General features: G+C 39.9%; 1 protein-coding gene across 5 annotated transcripts in view; it reads left to right on the top strand.

The window, feature by feature from the left end:
* ARHGAP32 (Rho GTPase activating protein 32) overlaps positions 1 to 18,545 on the top strand; it is a 411,930-nt gene that overhangs the window by 324,592 nt on the left and 68,793 nt on the right. The gene's annotated exons all lie outside the window — the stretch shown is intronic.

Genomic DNA, 18,545 nt, shown 5'->3' with positions numbered 1-18,545 from the left:
GCTTTTCTTGTCCTTTTTTAAACTGACTGACATTATCTGATTTGTGTTCCTGTCTGTAGACTGTTGTTGGAAATGGGAGGTAAGGTCTCTGAGAGCCTTTTTTCCTTAGGTAAAAGGTGCAATTTAAAATATTAATATCTTTGAGAATTATTTGTTTATAGCTGTGTTTTTCAGAGTTTTATCTGGGAACCACCAACATCAGAATGACCTTAGAAACATGTTAAAACTAGGTTTTGTTAATCAGAATCTTGGGGGATGAGAGCAGGAATATGAATTTTGAAAAAGTTCTTCAGATGATTATAATGAACAAAATGTGGGGACCACTGATCTAGCCTCCTGTTGTTTATCCTGTCCACGGATAAAAGGAAATTAAACATAACTTGTTTTTCCTCCAAAAAATCTGCCTTAGAAGACATCTTGAGATACAGTTAATCTAATGGATAAAATAATATTTAGAGATTGACAGGATTTTATAGATCTCGTGATCTCCCGGCTCTCCACAAGATAATCAAGAATCAGCTTTTTATTTTCTATAGTTATTCCAGAATGCTATATGAGTGTTCTTGTGCACAAATATCAGAGATCCTTGGACAATAAAAATTTCCTTGCTTTAGGAGTTTAAAGTGACTCCAAATAACGTTTTTTTTTTTTTTTTCAGAAAAGTATTCTTTATGCAAAAGGAAAGCTATTTAGAATCTCTTCTTTCTAGTAGTTTAATGGAAGAACGCAATTTATCTGTTTAAAAGACCCTCACATTCATGTATATTTTGGAATCCAAACTATACCTTTTCATTAATCAAAATCATTTAGAGCAAAATGTTTACATATAAGTAATGGGAAATCACATTATACTATAAATTTTCATCTGTAATGTTATATAATTTCAAGGGAAGAGGGAGTATATGATTATGTGTACTGTTCTAAGTGCTTTCCATTAACCTTTAATTGTCACGGCTCTAAAGAAGGCACTGTTATTATCTCTGTTTTATAGGCGAGGAAACTAAAGCATCCAGAGTTAGCAACTGGTTCCCTGTTACTCAGCTGTTAGGTGGTAGAGCTTAGATTGAAACCTAGGCATCCCGGGCAAAGAACAGATCCTAGGAAGTTAGGTAATAATTAGCTTCTACTTGCCTACTTGATTGAATCCAAGAAAAGATGGTTATGGATCATCTGGAGTAAATTATTTAAAAATTAGGGAAATCTGGAGACAAGGGGAATTAGGTAAATTGTTCAGATTCACAAAGACATTAACTGCATGGTTTAGCCAAGACCAAAACCCAATAATGGCAATTTCCAATTTTGTATTTTAACACAGAAATGTGTAATTTTTCTTAAATTATTTTCTTTATGTACTTTTTTTTTTTTTTCTTCTTATGTAGTCCCATTAGCCACTGCCAGTGATGTTGAGATACTGAAGTTCCTACTTGGTGACCTTCTGCTATTTGTAACATCAGAACATATCCCATGAAGCAGTGCTTAAACATTCAGTGTGGTGAAAATTATTGACAAAATGGTTTAAAGCAGTGGTTCTTAACCCTATCAAACTCAGTTGTCTTGTTGTTGTGTGCCGTCCAGTCAATTCCAACTCATGGCGACCCTATAGGACATTGTAGAACTGCCCCAGAGGATTTCCTAGTCTGTAATCTTTACTGGAGCAGATAGCCAAGTCTTTTCACCTGCAGAGCTGCTGGGTGGATTCAAACCACTGACCTTTCATTTAGCAGCCAAGCACTTAACCATCGGGCCACCAGAGCTCCTTATCAAACCCCACACCCCCTCTTTTAAAAAAAATATTTTCTGAAGCCCCCCTTGTGATTCTGAAATGAAATTTACAAGTATAACTACGTACATAAATAATTCCAAAAAGTCAATATGAAGTTCCACATATAAAGGAAAAAAAGGAAGTAATTTGTGTATTTAAAATATATAATATGAATTTAAAATATAAATACTTGGAACAGCTGCATGAAAACTTCGTTGCTTGAAATGCAGCCTACAAACATCAATCAGAAAATCAAATTTAAAAATATTTAAGATAGATAAAAAATATGAAATACTTCACAAAAGATATGAAATACCTGTACACTTAAAAGTGCAAAACATTACTGAGAGATATTAAATAAGACCTAAATAGAGAGGTATACCATGATTGTGGGTTGGTAGGTTGTATGTTGTTAAGATGTCTCTTCTCCCCAGACTGACTTGTAGATTCACAGAATCCCAATCCAAATCTCAGCAGACATTTTTGTAAAAATTGAAAAGGAGATTCAACAATTCATATGGAAATGCAAGAGACCTAGAATAGCCAAAATTTGAAAAGAGAAGGTTCACAAACTAACAGTAATTGATTTGAAGATTTATTATAGAGCTACAGTACTAAGTATGCTATTGGTGCAAAGATAGACAAATAGATCAATGGAAGAAAATAAAGAGTCCAGAAATAAACTTACACATATATCTACACCTGATTTTTCAACAAACATGCAAAGTCAATTCAGTCAAGAAAACAAGGTCTGTTTTACAAATGGTACTGGGAACAGTTGGATATCCATATGCCTAAACTTCAGTTTATTTCTTACACCATATGCAAAAATGAACTCAAAGTAGGTCTTAGACTTAAATGTAAAACTTAAACTATAAAACTTTAGAAAAAAATGTAGGAGAAGATCTTTGACTGAGTTAGGCAGAGGTTTCTTAGACAAAACATCAAAAGAACTGTTCATAAACATTACAAATTGGATTTCATCAAAATTTAAAACTTCTGCCCTATGAAAGACACTGTTAAGAGGATCAAACGAGAAACCACAAATTGGGAGAAAATATTTGTAATAATTATGCCTGAGAAAGGATTGATTTGTATCACCCAAAAATATGTGTCAACTTGGCTAGGTCATGATTCTCAGTATTGTATGATTGTCCACCATTTTGTCATCTGATATGATTTTCCTATGTGTTATAAATCCTACTTCTGTGATCTTAATGAGGCAGGACTCAATCTACAAGATTAGGTTGTGTCTTAAGTTAATCTCTTTTGAGATGTAAAAGAGAGAAGCAAACAGAAAGACAGGGGGACCTCCTACCACCAAGAATGGAGAACCAGGAGAGGAGTGTGTCCTATGGACCCAAGGTTCTTGGGCTGAGAAGCCCCTAGACCAGAGGAAAAGATAACAAGGACCAGAACGTATAGAAACCTGTTGCTGCCGAGTCATTCCAACTCATAGCGACCCTCTAGGACAGAGTAGAACTGCCCCATACAGTTTCCAAGGAGTGCCCGATGAATTCGAACTGCTGACCTTTTGGTTAACAGCTGTAGAACTTAACCACTATGCCACCAGGGTTTCCCGAACACATGAAGAACTCTCAAAACTCAGTAATGACACAAGACTCAATTTAAAAAATAGGCAAAAGATTGGCACAGATATTTCACCAGATATATGAGTGTCATATAAGCTCATAAAAAGATGTTCAACCTCAGTAGTCATTAGGGAAATGCAAATTAAAACCACAATGAGGTACTGCTACATACCTATTAGTATGGTGAGGATGTGGAGTAATTGGATCTCTCATAGTGCTGATGGTAGTGTAAGATGGCTCAGCAACTTTGGAAAATGATTTGACAGGGTCTTAAGTTAAACACACCTACTACATGATCTAACCATTCCACTCCTAGGTATTTACCCAAAGGGTCGGGGGACTTAGGTCTATACAAAGACTTGTACGTGAATGTTCCCAGCAGCTTTACATATAATAGCACCAAACTGGAATTATCTATTGACAGATGAATGGACAAATAAATGGAAGTATTCATATAATGGAATAGTACTCAAGACTAAAAAGGAATGAACTCTTGATACAGGCAGCAACCTGGATGATCCTCAAATTACTTATGCTGAATGGAAGAATCCAGACAACAAAAGAGTACATTCTGTGTGAGTCCATTCATATAAAGTTGTAGGAAATGCAAACTAATGTAAAGTTACAGAAAGTAGCTGAGTGGTTGCCTGGAGAACAGCAATGAGAGAAACTGGGAACTCGGAGTGGGAGGGATGAGGAAGGGACTACAGAGAGGTAGAAGGAAACGCTTGGGATGACAGGTTTGTTTATAATCTTGATTGTGGTGGTAGTTTCACCCATGTCAGAATTTATCATAAGGTATATTTTAAACGTGAACAGCTCATCATGTGCCAGTTATGCGTCAACGAAGCTGAGATAAAACCCTGCAGGGTCAGCTTTGACTTAACTTTGTTCATGCATCCCATCCAGTTGATAGATTCTGCGTGCTCTTTCTCCACGCCTCTTACATTCATATACTTTCCTTCATTTTTTATGTTTTTAGTTTAGGTTTTATTATTTCCTTTCTAGTCTACTTTTCCACATTCCTAAGGTGATCTTCTGCTTCTTGTCTTCTTTCCTCCCTCCTACTCTCAAAGGTGTTGGGTGACCCTCAAAGGTGTACTACAGGTGCTACTAGGGTTGTCTTCCTAAAACACACCGCTCCTGTCCTTCTGCTTACAATTTTATTGCTTTCATTTCCCACAAAAAATTTCAAACTCGTTGTCATGATATGTAAGACCATACATGATCTCTGACCCCATTCTACTTTTCCAGTGTTACTTTTCCCTACTCCACTTTATAAGCTTCGTGTTCCAGTCAAATTTAACTATTCATTTCTCTCATCATTACAGAAGTTGGTCGTTTCCACTCCAGTGTCTTTTTAGCAACCTGTCCTTCCACGTATAATGCCTTCTCTATCCTCTTATTCTTTCCACAGACAAATTTGTTAAAAATTTAAGGCAACTATAATTTGCCTCATTTGATACTCCATTGAGCTGTGTGGGAACTGAAGCTCAATCTTGTCTGTCAGCTTACATGCTGTACAATAAATGAACATGCTCAGTAACATGTACTACAGCAGCTTTTCACATCATCTTGCTGTGTCCCCTCCATTTTCTGCCCATCACCCACTTCCTGTTTTTTCTTCCACCTTTATGTAGCTTAGATTCTAGATTCTAGGGCCATCGTCATTACATTCACCTCTCACAAATACATCGTTAAATACTTTGCCCTGTTTCTTTCTCATGTACCGCTAGTGCTCTCTGTTTAGCTTACTGCAGAAATAGATACTTCATTACTCCTCTTACTTGAACTCTTATCGGTATACGATTCCCTTTTTCCTGGAACTTCCTTCTATTGACTTACTTCACGGTACGCCCTTAGGGTTCCACCCACCTTTCAGTCTCCTTTGCCCGTTCATCCTCCTCTACTAGACCTCTGAATTTAGGGGTTAGACTGGCCTCCTCATTCAGCATTCTTTGTCTTAGGCTATATCATTCACTCCCTCAGCTTTAAATACTGTATATGCCCAACTCCAATATTTATAACCTAATCTCTGATCTTGTCTCTGAGTCTCAAACCTATATACCCAACCACTTTCTGAGGTATTTTGTAAACATTTTAAACTTGGCACATCCTAAACTGGTCTTTCCTCTCTCCCCCTTTCCCAAATCCGTTACTCCCCTAGGCTTTTCCATCTCAATAACTCTACTCCCCCTGCACCTTCCATCATAGCTTCACTTGGAAGTCACCCTCAGTACTCTCTCTCTCTCTCATTCCCGACAATTTTATAAATTAAAAAAAAAAAAAATAGATCCCCTTATTTTTGTCTTCAAAGTATATCTGAAATTGGTCAACTTCTCTCTGCCTACGTGATGCCACCTCCGTAGTCAAATTGCCATCATCTTTTGCCTGCCTGACATCTGTTTTTCTTGCTTTTGTACTATCCAATCCCTATCCAACTATATGAGTAATTTTTTTCTTTTAAATGGAAATTATGGAGCTGGCATTTAAGAGCTAGGGGATAATAAAAATAAGGCAAAAAACTCAGAAGCAATATAATTTTTTTTTCAGGAGGTAAAGAGAGAGCAGGGGGTGGGGGGGAACATAAGCAGGAGTATCTCAAAGAACCCAAGGCGGGGATTATAAATAGGCTACAAGGAAATGGAACCAAGAACTTGAAAATAAGGAATTCAAGGTAAGTTGTTTCTAGTTTTTTGCTTCTCTCAGTTCAGTGGTTGCTGCTGCTTTTTACCTGTCCTCCCCTTCTTTCTCTTCATTTTCCTCCTCCTCCTTCGCATTTTCTAATTTTGATAACTTGCTAGAGATTATTTAAAGGTTTGGACCTAGTTCCAAAACCTTAGGAGACAGACTAATTGACTATTGTTTTCTGGTCTTACCAGCTGTGCTGGGATAGTGTTGGCTGAGGTGTGAGCGATGGACTGGGCAGAGACCCTAAAGAGGAGTAGGTCCTCTAAGAAGAATTGGTGCAGTGGGGAGAAAATAATTGACATTTATAGAAGTTGTTGTTGTTGTTAGGTGCCCTCAAGTTGGTCCTGACTCATAGCAACCCTGTGTACAACAGAACGAAGAGAGACTATGAATTTATATTGGTTCAGCTCTCCACAGGGGTGTGTTTCTCCAGCAACACACAGGCATGCAAGTATGGAAGTAGAAGTATGTTGATTTAGTTTTTGGACTTTGCTGGATGGGTTTAGGAGTAGATTAATACTGCAAGGAAATTAAAGGTACTGATAATTTTATTTTCAAATGATCAACCACCAAGTCCATACTGGATAGCAAGCAAGAGATTAGAAGGGGAGAGGTACACTAGGGGGGAAATACAGAAATGATGGGGCTGGAAAGTCTCTGAATTTGACCTTCAGTCATCATGGAGCATCATGGAATACCTGATAGGATAGGAAGTTGTGTAGTCACAAAGTGAAAAATTGGAGTTAAAACTCTGTGAGTTAGAATAGTCACATTCAATGATAAAATCTGTGATACAAGCATAGGAGCAGACCTTTACTAAGTTTAGTAAAAAAGGTTTTTGCAGAGGTGGGGCCAAAATGGCAGAATAGTCAGACACTTTGTGTCATCCCTTTTACAATAAAGACTCGAATTAAAAACGAGTGAATTGGATATATATGACAATCTAGGAACCCTAAGCATCAAAGACAAAGCTGAAGAATTGGATTGCGTGACAGATGGAAGGAGAGACAATTCAGAAACAGTGAAAATGGAGAATTATGGATCACTAGTGTCCTGCTAGGTGAACCTGCACAGCACGGACATATTGAAACAAGCAGCAGCCTCCCAAGCTGAAACCCACACCATGTGGTGCAGCAAAGCAGGAGCGAGTCTGCACACCCATCCAAAATCAAAGAGGAGTGATACCAGACCTGCAAAAGTTAAATACATCATGTGCACAAAAACCCTTCCCACCAGAGCTCCACAGACCAAGGAGTACTCCCTCCCTCTACCCGCCTCCCCACTCTGACACCAGTGGTGGCATTCAATACCACCACTCCCTCTAAGCCAGAACTCATGCCCCCAGTCTGGAGTCACCCGCCCCTTCCTTCACTCAGCCACTGATTTCAGGGGGCCCGTGGGCTTGCAGCGCCCTCTACACTCTCTAGGCGCCTGCTCCAGTGCCTTGCTGACGGAGCTGGGACAGCACATCCTCATTGACATAAGGCAGGCAGGGTTCCCAGCTGAAGCCCATTTTTTACCAACAGCAGCCACATGGTAGCTGCAGATGTGTGGCATTTGACACTGCCCTGCCTTCTAAGCTGGTAGCTCTCAGCCTGATCTAAGGAGCCCACCCCTTCACACAGCCACAGGCGCAGGGGGTCCATGGACTTTCAGTGCCCCTCACCGCAGTCAGTTGTCCACACTAGTGCCTTGCTGGCCAAGCTGGCACAACACGTCCTCATTAGGTCAGGCAGAAAGGGTTCCCAGCTGAAGCACACATACAGCAGCCAAGTGAGAGCCACAGATTGTGGCATTCACCACCACCCTGCCCCCTAAGAAGGGACCTCAGCCACACATGTGGGGAGCCTGAGGGCCAGCGGTACCACCCACTCCATCCAGCTGCCCGTGACAGGGGCCTGAGGATGAGTGGTACCCCCCAGTCTCATAGCCAGTGCCACCGGGTGCCCAAGGACTGGCTGTACTACCCACCCCAATGTGTGCTCTAGTGGACAGCGTACCCAGGGGCAACCAACAGCCCCTGCCTCACTCTCCTCATCACCCACTGCTCCTACCAGAAACTTGTGTTTGTTCCAAACACCCCCGCACAGCCTTGCTCGCCCAGGACTGTAAGTGAGAGGTGAGAGCCTTTGCACCACACACTCAGTGACCAACAACCCAGACACTTTCACCCTGATCATCTGGTAGTGGTAGAGCGCACACACAGCACCCAACCCTCAACAACAGAGAATAACTCCTGCATCCATGGCCAGGGGACCGGCGTGAGTTCCTAAATCTAAACATTTATACCCATCAAAAGATTTCACCAAAAGAGTAAAAAGAAGCTACAGACTGGGAAAAAAATTTTGGCTAGGACATATCTGACAAGGGTCTAATCTCTAAAATCTAAACAACAGTTCGACACCTAAACAACAAAAAGACAATTCAGTTAAAAAATGGGAGAAGGATATGGACAGACTCTTTACCAAAAAAGACATTTAGGCGCCTAACAGACACAAGAGGAAATGCTTTCAATCATGAGCCACTAGAGAAATGCAGATCAGAACTACAATGAGATATCATCTGACCCTGACAATACTGGCACTAATCAGAAGAAGAGAAAATAAATATTGGAGAGGATGTGGGGAGATGGGAACTCTTACGCACTGATGGTGGGAATGCAAAATGGTACAACCACTGTGGAAAACAATATGGTGCCTCCTTAAAAAGCAAGAAATAGAAATACTATATGATCCAGCAATCCCACTCCTAGGAATATATCCTAGAGAAATAAGAGCCATCACACAAGTAGACATATGCATACACATGTTCATTGCAGCACTATTCACAGTAGCAAAAAGATGTAAATGATCTAAGTGCCTGTCAGCAGATGAATGGATAAACAAATTATGGTACATACACACAATGGAATACTACACAACAATAAAGAACAATGGTGAATCCTCAAAACATCTCCCAACATGGAGGAATCTGGAGGGCTTTATGCTGAGTGAAATAAGTCAGTCACAGAAGGACAAATAATTTTGTGAGACCACTGTTATAAGAAGTCAAGAAAACATTTCTGCACAGAAAAAATCAGTCTTTGATGGTTTATGAGGGTGGATAAGGAGCGGGAGGGAAAATCACTAACTAGGTTATAGACTAGTGCTAACTTTGGTGAAGGGAAAGACAACACACATAGGGGAAGTCAGCACAACTTGATGAAGGCAAAGGCTTCATCGACACATCCAGACACCTTGAGCTGAGGTCAGAGGACCATAGTCTCGTGGGATGTCTAGGTTAATTGGCATAACATAACCAAAAACAAAAACCCATTGCTGTCGAGTTGATTCCAACTCATAGTAACCGTATGGGACAGAGTAGAACTGCCCCACAGAATTTCCAGTGAGCAGCTGGTGGATTCAAACTGCTGACCGCTTAGTTAGCAGCCATAGCTCTTAACCACTGCACTATCAGGGCCCCGGCATAATGTAATTCATAAAGAAAATGTTCTACATCCCACTTTGGTGAGTAGTGTCTGGGTCTTAAAAGCTTTCAATCAGCCATCTAAGATACATCTGTTTGTCCCATGCTGTCCTGAGCAAAGGAGAAGGAAGAAAATGAAAGACAAGGAAAATATTAGCACAAAGAACCAAAGGACCACATGAACCAGAGGCTCCACCAGCCTGAGACCCAAAGAACTAGATGGTGCACATTCTACCACCAGTGACCACCTGACAGGGATCACAACAGAGAGTCCTGGACAGAGCAGGAGAAAAATGTAGAACAAAATTCAAATTTACAAAAAAAGACCAGACTTACTGGTCTGACAGAGACTGGAGGAATCCTTGAGACTACAGCCCCCGGGCACTCTGCTAACTCAGAACTAAAACCACTCCTAAAGCCCACTTTTTAGTCAAAGATTAGACAGGCGTATAAAACAATAACACGGATGAGAAACGTGCTTGTTAATTCAGTCAACTATATGAGACCAGATGGGCAAGTCCTGCCCAAAAGCAAGACGAGAATGCAGAAAGGGACAAGAAAGCTAGATGAATGGACACAGGGAGCCTGGGGTGGAAAGGGGGAGAGTACTGTCACACTGGGGATTGCAATCTATGTCACAAAACAATATGTGCATAAATTTTTGGGAATGAGAAACTATCTTGAGCTCTAAACTTAAACCTAACGGGAAAAAAAAAAAAAACAAACCATTGCTGTTGAGTCTATTCCAACTCACAGCGACCCTATACAACAGAGAAGAACTGCCCGATAGGGTTCCCAAGGAACACCTAGTGGGTTCGAACCACAGACCTTTTGGTTAGCAACCAAGCTCTTAACCACTACGCCACCAGGGTTCTCAAATTTTCTCTTAAAGCACAGTAAAATTTATTTTTAAAAAATTTGCATGGTATCTTGGGGGAGAAATATTTTCGCAGTGGCACCAACCCTAAAGTTTCAATGGCTGTAAGTTAAAAAAGAAACTGTTAGAGTAGGTTTTTAAAAATAATATTGTGTTTTTGGTGAAGATTTACACAGCAGCGCTGCTTCCTGTTCAGTAATTTCTACACAGATTGTTCAGGGGCATTCGTTATGTACCTTACAATGCAAGACATTCTCATTATTTACGTTCTGGTTGTGCCATTTCCCTTAATCTGGTTTCCCTGTCCCCTTTACATTCTCATCTTTGTTTTAAAGTAATTGTTGTCCGTTTGGTGTCTCATAGGTGATTTTTAAAAGGAGCGCAGTACTTACAGGTGATATTTTGTGAACCAATCTGTTATTTACCTACAAGGTGACCTCAGTGGTTAATTTCAGTTCAAGGTTTGAAGAATATCTCAGGGCAGAAGTCTCACAGAGTCCTCCAATATGTACATACACAGACACCTATATACACACATACATACTCACGTATGCATACCCATACACATGTGTACCTACATACCTGCATATATACCTGCACATAACACATTTTGGTAGTTTTTGCTGTTGTTTGAAAATTATGTATACCATAGCAATTACCAACAGCTCCTTTTTTCTTGTGTGCATTTTAGTGTTGCCATTCACCTTCATGAAGTCATGCACACTTCACCCTCATTCAGTGTTACCTTTCGCTTCATCAAAATTAGCAAATGTCTGCTATCTAGAGAGTGAGTCTTCCTCCCCTCCCATCCCTGGTAACCACTAATGAACGTTAGTTCCTGTATATTTGCCTCTTCCCGTCATTTCATAAAAGTGAGAACTTAAAATATATATTTTTTGTGACTGACTTATTTCACTCACCATAATGTCCTCCAGGTTTATCCAGGTTCCCAGATGTTTTGGGAATTCATTTTTCTTTATCTCTGAGTAATATTCTGTTGTATGTACTGCATTTTCATATCCGTTCATCCATTGATGGGTACTCCAGTCATTTCCATCTTCTTACTATTTTGAATAGTGCTTCTATGAACGTAGGTGTCCATGTCTGTTCACGTCACTTCTATTAGAACCCGAGGGTATATACCTAGGAGTGGAATTGCTGGGTCATATGGCAGCCCCACGTCTAGTTTTTTTGAGGAACTGCCAGAATGTTTTTGACAACAGCTGTACCAATTTGCTTTCCCACCAGCAAAGGATGAGAATTGCAGTTTCTTGACATTCCCTCCAACAGGAATAGGAATTTTTTTGTCTTAGTTTTACATTGTTGTTACGTTGAAAGTCCTTTTTAGGTTTTGGGTGTTCTAGCAGTTACAGGTAGAGTTAGGATCTGTGCGAAGCAGTGATTCTTTTACATGCCCAGTGTTACCAAAGCTCCATGCGGATTTTATAGACCAAAACCAAACCAAACCCAGTGCCATCAAATCGATTCCGACTCATAGCGACCCTGCAGGTCAGAGTAGGACTGCCCCATAGAGTTTCCAAGGAGCGCCTGGCGGAATTGAACTGCCCGCCCCTTTGGTTAGCAGCCGTAGCACTTAACCACTACACCACCAGGGTTTCCAGATTTTATAGAAGTCGCTTCTTATCTAACATTCTGAGTTTCAGGACACTCACCTTCGAAGGCAAACCTGGTTTTCTTTGTATTTGAGCGTATCCTTAAGGTAGAAGATCAGAAGAGTCTGGTTACAATCTGTTCCTTTTAGATCTCTTTTTATTCTCTTGAAGTCAGAGGATGAAGCATATACAATTAGTGCAAAAGCCGAACCTGTGTAAGGTGAAAACCTGTCAGTGCTACTAAAGGTGGGACAGGAACAGGACCAAATGTCTAGATACAAATAAGTGGCGAGCTGGAGAAAGTTTTTAAATTTTCATGCCCAGTAGTTAAACACAGCCATTTTTAAAAAGCTAAAATATATAAATTTACAATTAAATGAATTGTATTAAAAACAAAGGTAATAAATAGACATTTTTTGTAATTATTTTACCACATTTACTATTTAAGGTTATTTACACCTAGTTGATCTGTATGGTAGAAATAATATATAACAGCCTGCTATTCTGCATCTCTTTCAGCTCTCTGTTCAGTGCTGTCATATTGGTAGCTTGAAATGAGGCAGGATGGGAGTATTTGCACCATGGACACTGGCCAATGCTGTAAATCCAGATGTTCCCCAACCCTGGAGAGCTCTTTGTTAACCATTTACCTGCATGCCATGGGTTATAATAACGTCTCTGGCTTCTCATTGTATCTCAAACATTGAGGAAATAAACTACCAAACTGAAGGTTCCCTCTCCTTCCTGTAGATCGATTTCCTGGGACACCCGATGCCTTCCAGCTTGATCTTTACATTGTCTTTTTCCATCTATTGCTGTATTTTCATCATCTTCTCCTCAGCCCCTGTGGGCCCTAAATGCTGTTCTTTTCTTTCTCTTCCCCCCTCTTACTAGAGCTGAATCTCATTTTGACCCCTGCGATTCTTCTTGTCCTTCCCAGCTGTATAAATTTTAAAAAGCTTTAGAAATTGCCGTTGCTGCAGAAAGAATAAAATATGAAACAGGATGACATAGTTCAAAGATCATATAGTCGGAGTTCCAGTCACTTCTAACTTCTGACATTTTGAGCTTATTAGAATTATTCGTATTAGGTGAAATAATTAGGTTTAAGTATCATTTTTACAAGCATTAGTATTTCATCAGAAAAGTATAGAGAGGCAGGGCCAAGATGGCGGAATAGACAGATGCTTCCGGGAAGCCTTCTTACAACAAAGATCCGAAAAAACAAGTGAAATGAGTATATTTATGACAAGCTAGGAGCCCTGAACATCAAAGGCAAGCTTAGAAAATGAACTGAGGGGCAGGGGGAAGAAGACACGGTTCAGAAGCAGAGAGGAGTTACCGGACCTGAATCGCAGGGAGCCCTCAGGCACCATTCCCTGGAGCGACTGCAGCAGACTGATACTAGCGTTCAGCCGCAGGTACCTCAGGGAGAAGCAGCCAGCCACACAGCCTACTTACACCTCCGGAACCAGAGTAGAATGGCGCTCTCAGCAAAAGCTAAGTACTTGCATATATTTTACTGCGCCCTCTGCCCCCAAGCCGGCTTCAGTGGCTGATCTCCCTGGGCCTGAGATAGGCCCTGCTGAGTGCCTAGAGCCATCCTCCAGGCCCCAGAGAAGAAATAAATTTGCAATTGGGGGAAAAGATAATTTGCCAGTTCCATCAACCGGAGGAGCGCAGGACAGAAGTGGCTCCTGTCCAGGCATAAACAGTCTGTGGACTTTGAGTACCTTTCCCCTCTGCATGGACCTGTGTGGGCCTGTTTCAGGAGAATAGGCCATTGTTGGCAGACTACAACTGTTTTCAGCTGTGCAGTGGAGAGGTGGGTGTTTGATGCTTGACATTGCTTTGCCTATTAAACAGGGTCCTCACCCACCCACCCACATCAGGGGCCTAAGGACTGGTGGCTCCACTCAGGTCACCCAGCCACCTGCAACAGGGGTCCAAGGATAACTGGTACCTCCCAGTCCTTACAACCAGAAACATTGTGTACCCATGGTCCTTCTGCAGAGCCCACCCCCCTGTACGTTCTAGGGAACAGGGACATGCTTTCCTCAGAGACACTTGGGGGATGATTCTCAGCCCCCTGCCTTGTTCGGAGTGTGATACCCTGCTGCAACCAGATACCAGTACCTACACCAATCACCCCGGCCCCTCTAAGACTGTAGGACAGAGCTGGTACCACACACTTGATGATCAGCTACCTGGCCACCTGACCTGAATTCATACAAGAAAAGTGAATGGACTCCTAGACTGATATACCTGATAACAGTTCTAGCCATCTGGGGACAGGATGTCAGAGCTCCAAAGGTGAAAATAATCAAGGTAGCTCACTCAAGCAACACATTTGGGCATATCAAAACAAAACAAACAAGAAGCACGACCAGAGTAAGCAAACATAAAATAAACTAATACAGTAACTTAATAGATGGCTCAGAGACAACAGTCAATATCAAGTCACATAAAGAAACAGACCATGATCGCCTCAACAAGCTCTCAAAGAATCCAGGGATCTTCTAGGTGAAACTGCCTTCCTGGAATTACCAGAGGCAGAATACAAAAGATTAATATACAGAACCCTTCAAGACATCAGGAGGGAAATGATGCAATATGCAGAACAAGCCAAGGAACACAAAGATAAAGCAGTTGAAGAAATTAAAAAGGTTATTCAGGAACATAATGAAAAATTTAATAAACTGGAAAAATCCATAGACAGCAATCAAATTCAGATGATTAACAATAAAATTACAGAATTAGACAACTCAATAGAAAGAGGAGCAGAATTAAGCAAGTGAAAGGCAGAATTTGTGAACTCTAAGATAAATCACTTAGCACTAATATATTTGAAGAAAAAATCAGATAAAAGAATTCAAAAAAATGAAGAAACCTAAAGAATCATGTGGGACTCTGTCAAGAGAAATAACCTACGAGTGATTGGAGTACCAGAACAGGAAGGGATAACAGAAAATACAGAGAGAATTGTTGACGATTTGTTGGCAGAAAACGTCCCTGATATCGTGAAAGATAAGAAGATATCTATCCAAGATGCTAATCGAACTCCCCATAAGGTAGATGTTAAAAGAAAGTCACTAAGACCTATTATCATCAAACTTGTGAAAACCAAAGATAAAGAGAGAATTATAAGAGCAGCTAGGGATAAACGAAAAGTCACCTACAAAGGAGAGTCAATAAGAATGAGCTCGTACTGCTCGGCAGAAACCATGCAGGCAAGAAGACAATGGGATGACTTAAATAAAAAATCGAAGGAAAAAAATTGCCAACCAAGAATCATATATCCAGCAAAACTATCTCTCAAATATAAAGGTGAAATTAGGATATTTCCAGATAAACAGAAGTTTAGAGAATTCGTGAAAACCAAATCAAAACTACAAGAAATACTAAAGGGAGTTCTTTGGTTAGAAAATCAATAATATCAGGTATCAACCCAAGACTAGAACACTGGGCAGAGCAATCAGATGTCAACCCAGATAGGGAAATCACAAAAATAAATCAAGATAAAAAAACGCTCAAAACGGAAACAACAATGTTATTATGTAAAAGAACACAACATTAAAACAATAAAGAGAGACTAAGAAGTGTAGTCATACACCTTCCATATGGAGAGGAAGGTACGGTGATACAAAGAAATAAAAGTTAGATTTAAATTTAGAAAAATGGGGGTAAATAATAAGGTAACCACAAAGGAGAGAAACTATCCTATACATCAAAATTTCAAATATAAGAAAAAAATAAAAGACTCAGCAGAAACAAAATCAACAACAAATATGAGGAAAAGACAATATATAATCTATTCAGCACAAAAAATTAAGTGAGAGAAAAGTATAAATGTTCATTATCTAGACTTTAGAGTTGGTTATATTCTTGTGTGTAGTGTTTTCAACATAACATAGTTTCATTTTTATGATGGAAATTTTGTAACTGGAAAATATAATCTATTTGCCTTTCACAAATTTATAGAATTTGTGACAGATTCCTTAACAGTTTGCAATGCTTTTGGCTGCAAGCAACAGAAAAGGCGGCTGATTGCTACTGCCGAGTCAGCAGCTTAATGATACCAGGCTAAAGTGTCTAAGATTCTCTAACGGACAAGAAGTAGCTGCTACAGCACCGATCATGACACCTGCATTTGTAGCAGAAAGAAGAAGAGGTAGTGTTGTGTGGACATGTGCCTTGACTACGCCTGAAAGCAAGGAGTCTGGAATACTGAGTATTTAGAGTGTTATTGAATGTTTAGCTAGTGGGTTTAATAAAGGCAGGCAAAAGAGACAGGACTGGAGATAGTGTTAGATGTGCCTACTTCAGAGGTCTACATAGTATGCAATAGTATGCAATAGCATTTTCTCTAATGCATTGAGACAAATTTAAAAGGTGAAAATGCAACTAATATATTCGATATAGTTCCTCAAAGATTTTTGTTAAGCTTTCTTCTGGCTTTGTGAGGAAGTGATAGAAAACTGATTTTTATTGTTTGCTAAAAGAGATTAGAGTTTAGAAACTAGGCTAGGTACTTTCTCTAGACCAAACTGCAGAAAATGTTTATAAATTGGACGAGAATTTTATGGAAAGAATGCTATTTGAGAGTGAGGAAATTTAAGCACACACATGCAGAAGATGGTAATTTGTGTCATATCCAATTGATGGGGGACCTAGAGCCTTCTAGGTTTTCTAGTATCCCACATACTGGGGTAACAATGTTGTCATTGTTGTTAGGTGCTGTCACGTCAGTTCTGACTTGTAGAGACCCTGTGTACAACAGAATGAGACACTGTCCCAGTCCTGTGCCATCCCCTGGTCCTGTGCCATCCTCACAATTGTTGTTATGCTTGAGCCCATCGTTGCAGCAACCTGAGGGGCTCATCTTCCAGCACTATATCAGTGTTGCACTGCTATTCATAAGGTTTTCACTGGTCAGTTTTTTCAGAAGTAGACCACTAGGTCCTTCTTCTGAGTCTGCTTTGGTCTGGAAGCTCTGGTGAAACCTGTCCACCATGGGTGACCCTACTGGTATTTGAAATTTTGGTGGCATAGCCTCCAGCATCACAGAAATACTCAGGTCACCACAGTATAACAACTGACAGATGAGTGGCGGGATAATAATAGGTAACATTTATGAATGCTTACTACATGCATTTTACTTACACTAATCCACTTAATTCTATGAGCTAGGGACCATTATTATGTTTAGATGAAGACACTGAAACACAGAGAGGTTAGGTTAGAAACTTGAGCCCAGCAGGTGGCAAACCTAAAATTGAACCCAGGTGCTCTTACTCTTGAGTCTGCATTGTTAACCATTATGCCACACTTCTTCTCACGAGAGACGACAAGAAGGATTTTTCAAGTTGATTCTTAGCTGATGCTAGCCAGTCATGGAAGAATTTCTACTTGTTTAGTTAGATAGGAGATTGAATAGAATGTTACAGAATCTCACCGATAACACAAATCTCTAAGCATCATTTTGGAAGACAATGCATAGAGGCCTTAAGAATCCTAAATTCAAACCTTTCAAACAAATATCATAATTTATTAATAAACTCTTTTTAGCTCATGATCACTGGTTACATCTTCGTAATTTAAGAACCACTATAGAACACTGATCCAGAAGTTGAAATAAGAATGCAGAAAATGAGTATGTGAAAATAATCCCACGCAGATGGAAATTATATAGCTCAGAACTTCGCAATGACTCATGTACTTGGAAGGCCATCCCATTTTTCCCTGGAGTCTGTCAACAGAGGGATGTAGAAAGTGATGTCGTTTTCATGTTTCAGCTTTAACATCTGCTGCAGGGCAGCCCAGTTATGTTTCTGTCTCAGGAAACATGTATAAATATTGGTCAAGATTTGCTTCTTACTTTTGTTTCCAGGCTGTTTATCTCTGCATTCATTCTGCTGGCTTGCGGTCCCTGACAACATAGTATTACTGGGTGATCTGGAGCATAGACTTTTTTTTTTTTAAATACACCTTCTTAGGATCCTACCTGCAGCCACACAAGCATTTCTTCTTCAAGGTCAGGGTGGTGTGTTTTCAAGGTCCAGTGTCTGTTTCCACTGCTGAGATTGGCTGTTTTCTCCTCTTAATTCCCCCTTTCCTGCCCATTGCCAGTTTTTACAGCAGTGACTAACTAGGCTTTTTATATCATTGACTGTTTCAGAAATTTATTTTAATCCTAAGTCATTTTTTTTTTTCATGAAGCCTATGGGAGAGGGAAGAGAAAATTCACAAAAAACATAACCAAAAAAAAAAATTGAATTGTGGTTTAATGTTGATTTTTAAAGAATCATAGGATAATAAACATAATAAGTTGATGTCAATACAACCAGGTTGATATTTCAGCAAAGTAAATTATAAAGAGGTAAAAATTATATCTATTGCATGTGTAGTTTATTAGATTAAATATTTTAATTGGTATAGAAAAGGCTTGGAACATTAAAAGTCTAAAAAAGAAGCCTTGCCTAGATATTTGGACAAATACAACATATTACTGTATACTCTTAGCAACAGATTGTTTTATTATTTGT

This window comes from Elephas maximus, chromosome 17 (genome assembly GCF_024166365.1).
Source record: "Elephas maximus indicus isolate mEleMax1 chromosome 17, mEleMax1 primary haplotype, whole genome shotgun sequence".
Taxonomy (NCBI): Eukaryota; Metazoa; Chordata; class Mammalia; order Proboscidea; family Elephantidae; genus Elephas; species Elephas maximus.
Note: the sequence above shows the minus strand (reverse complement) of the source record. Positions and strands in the feature narration are given on the sequence as shown.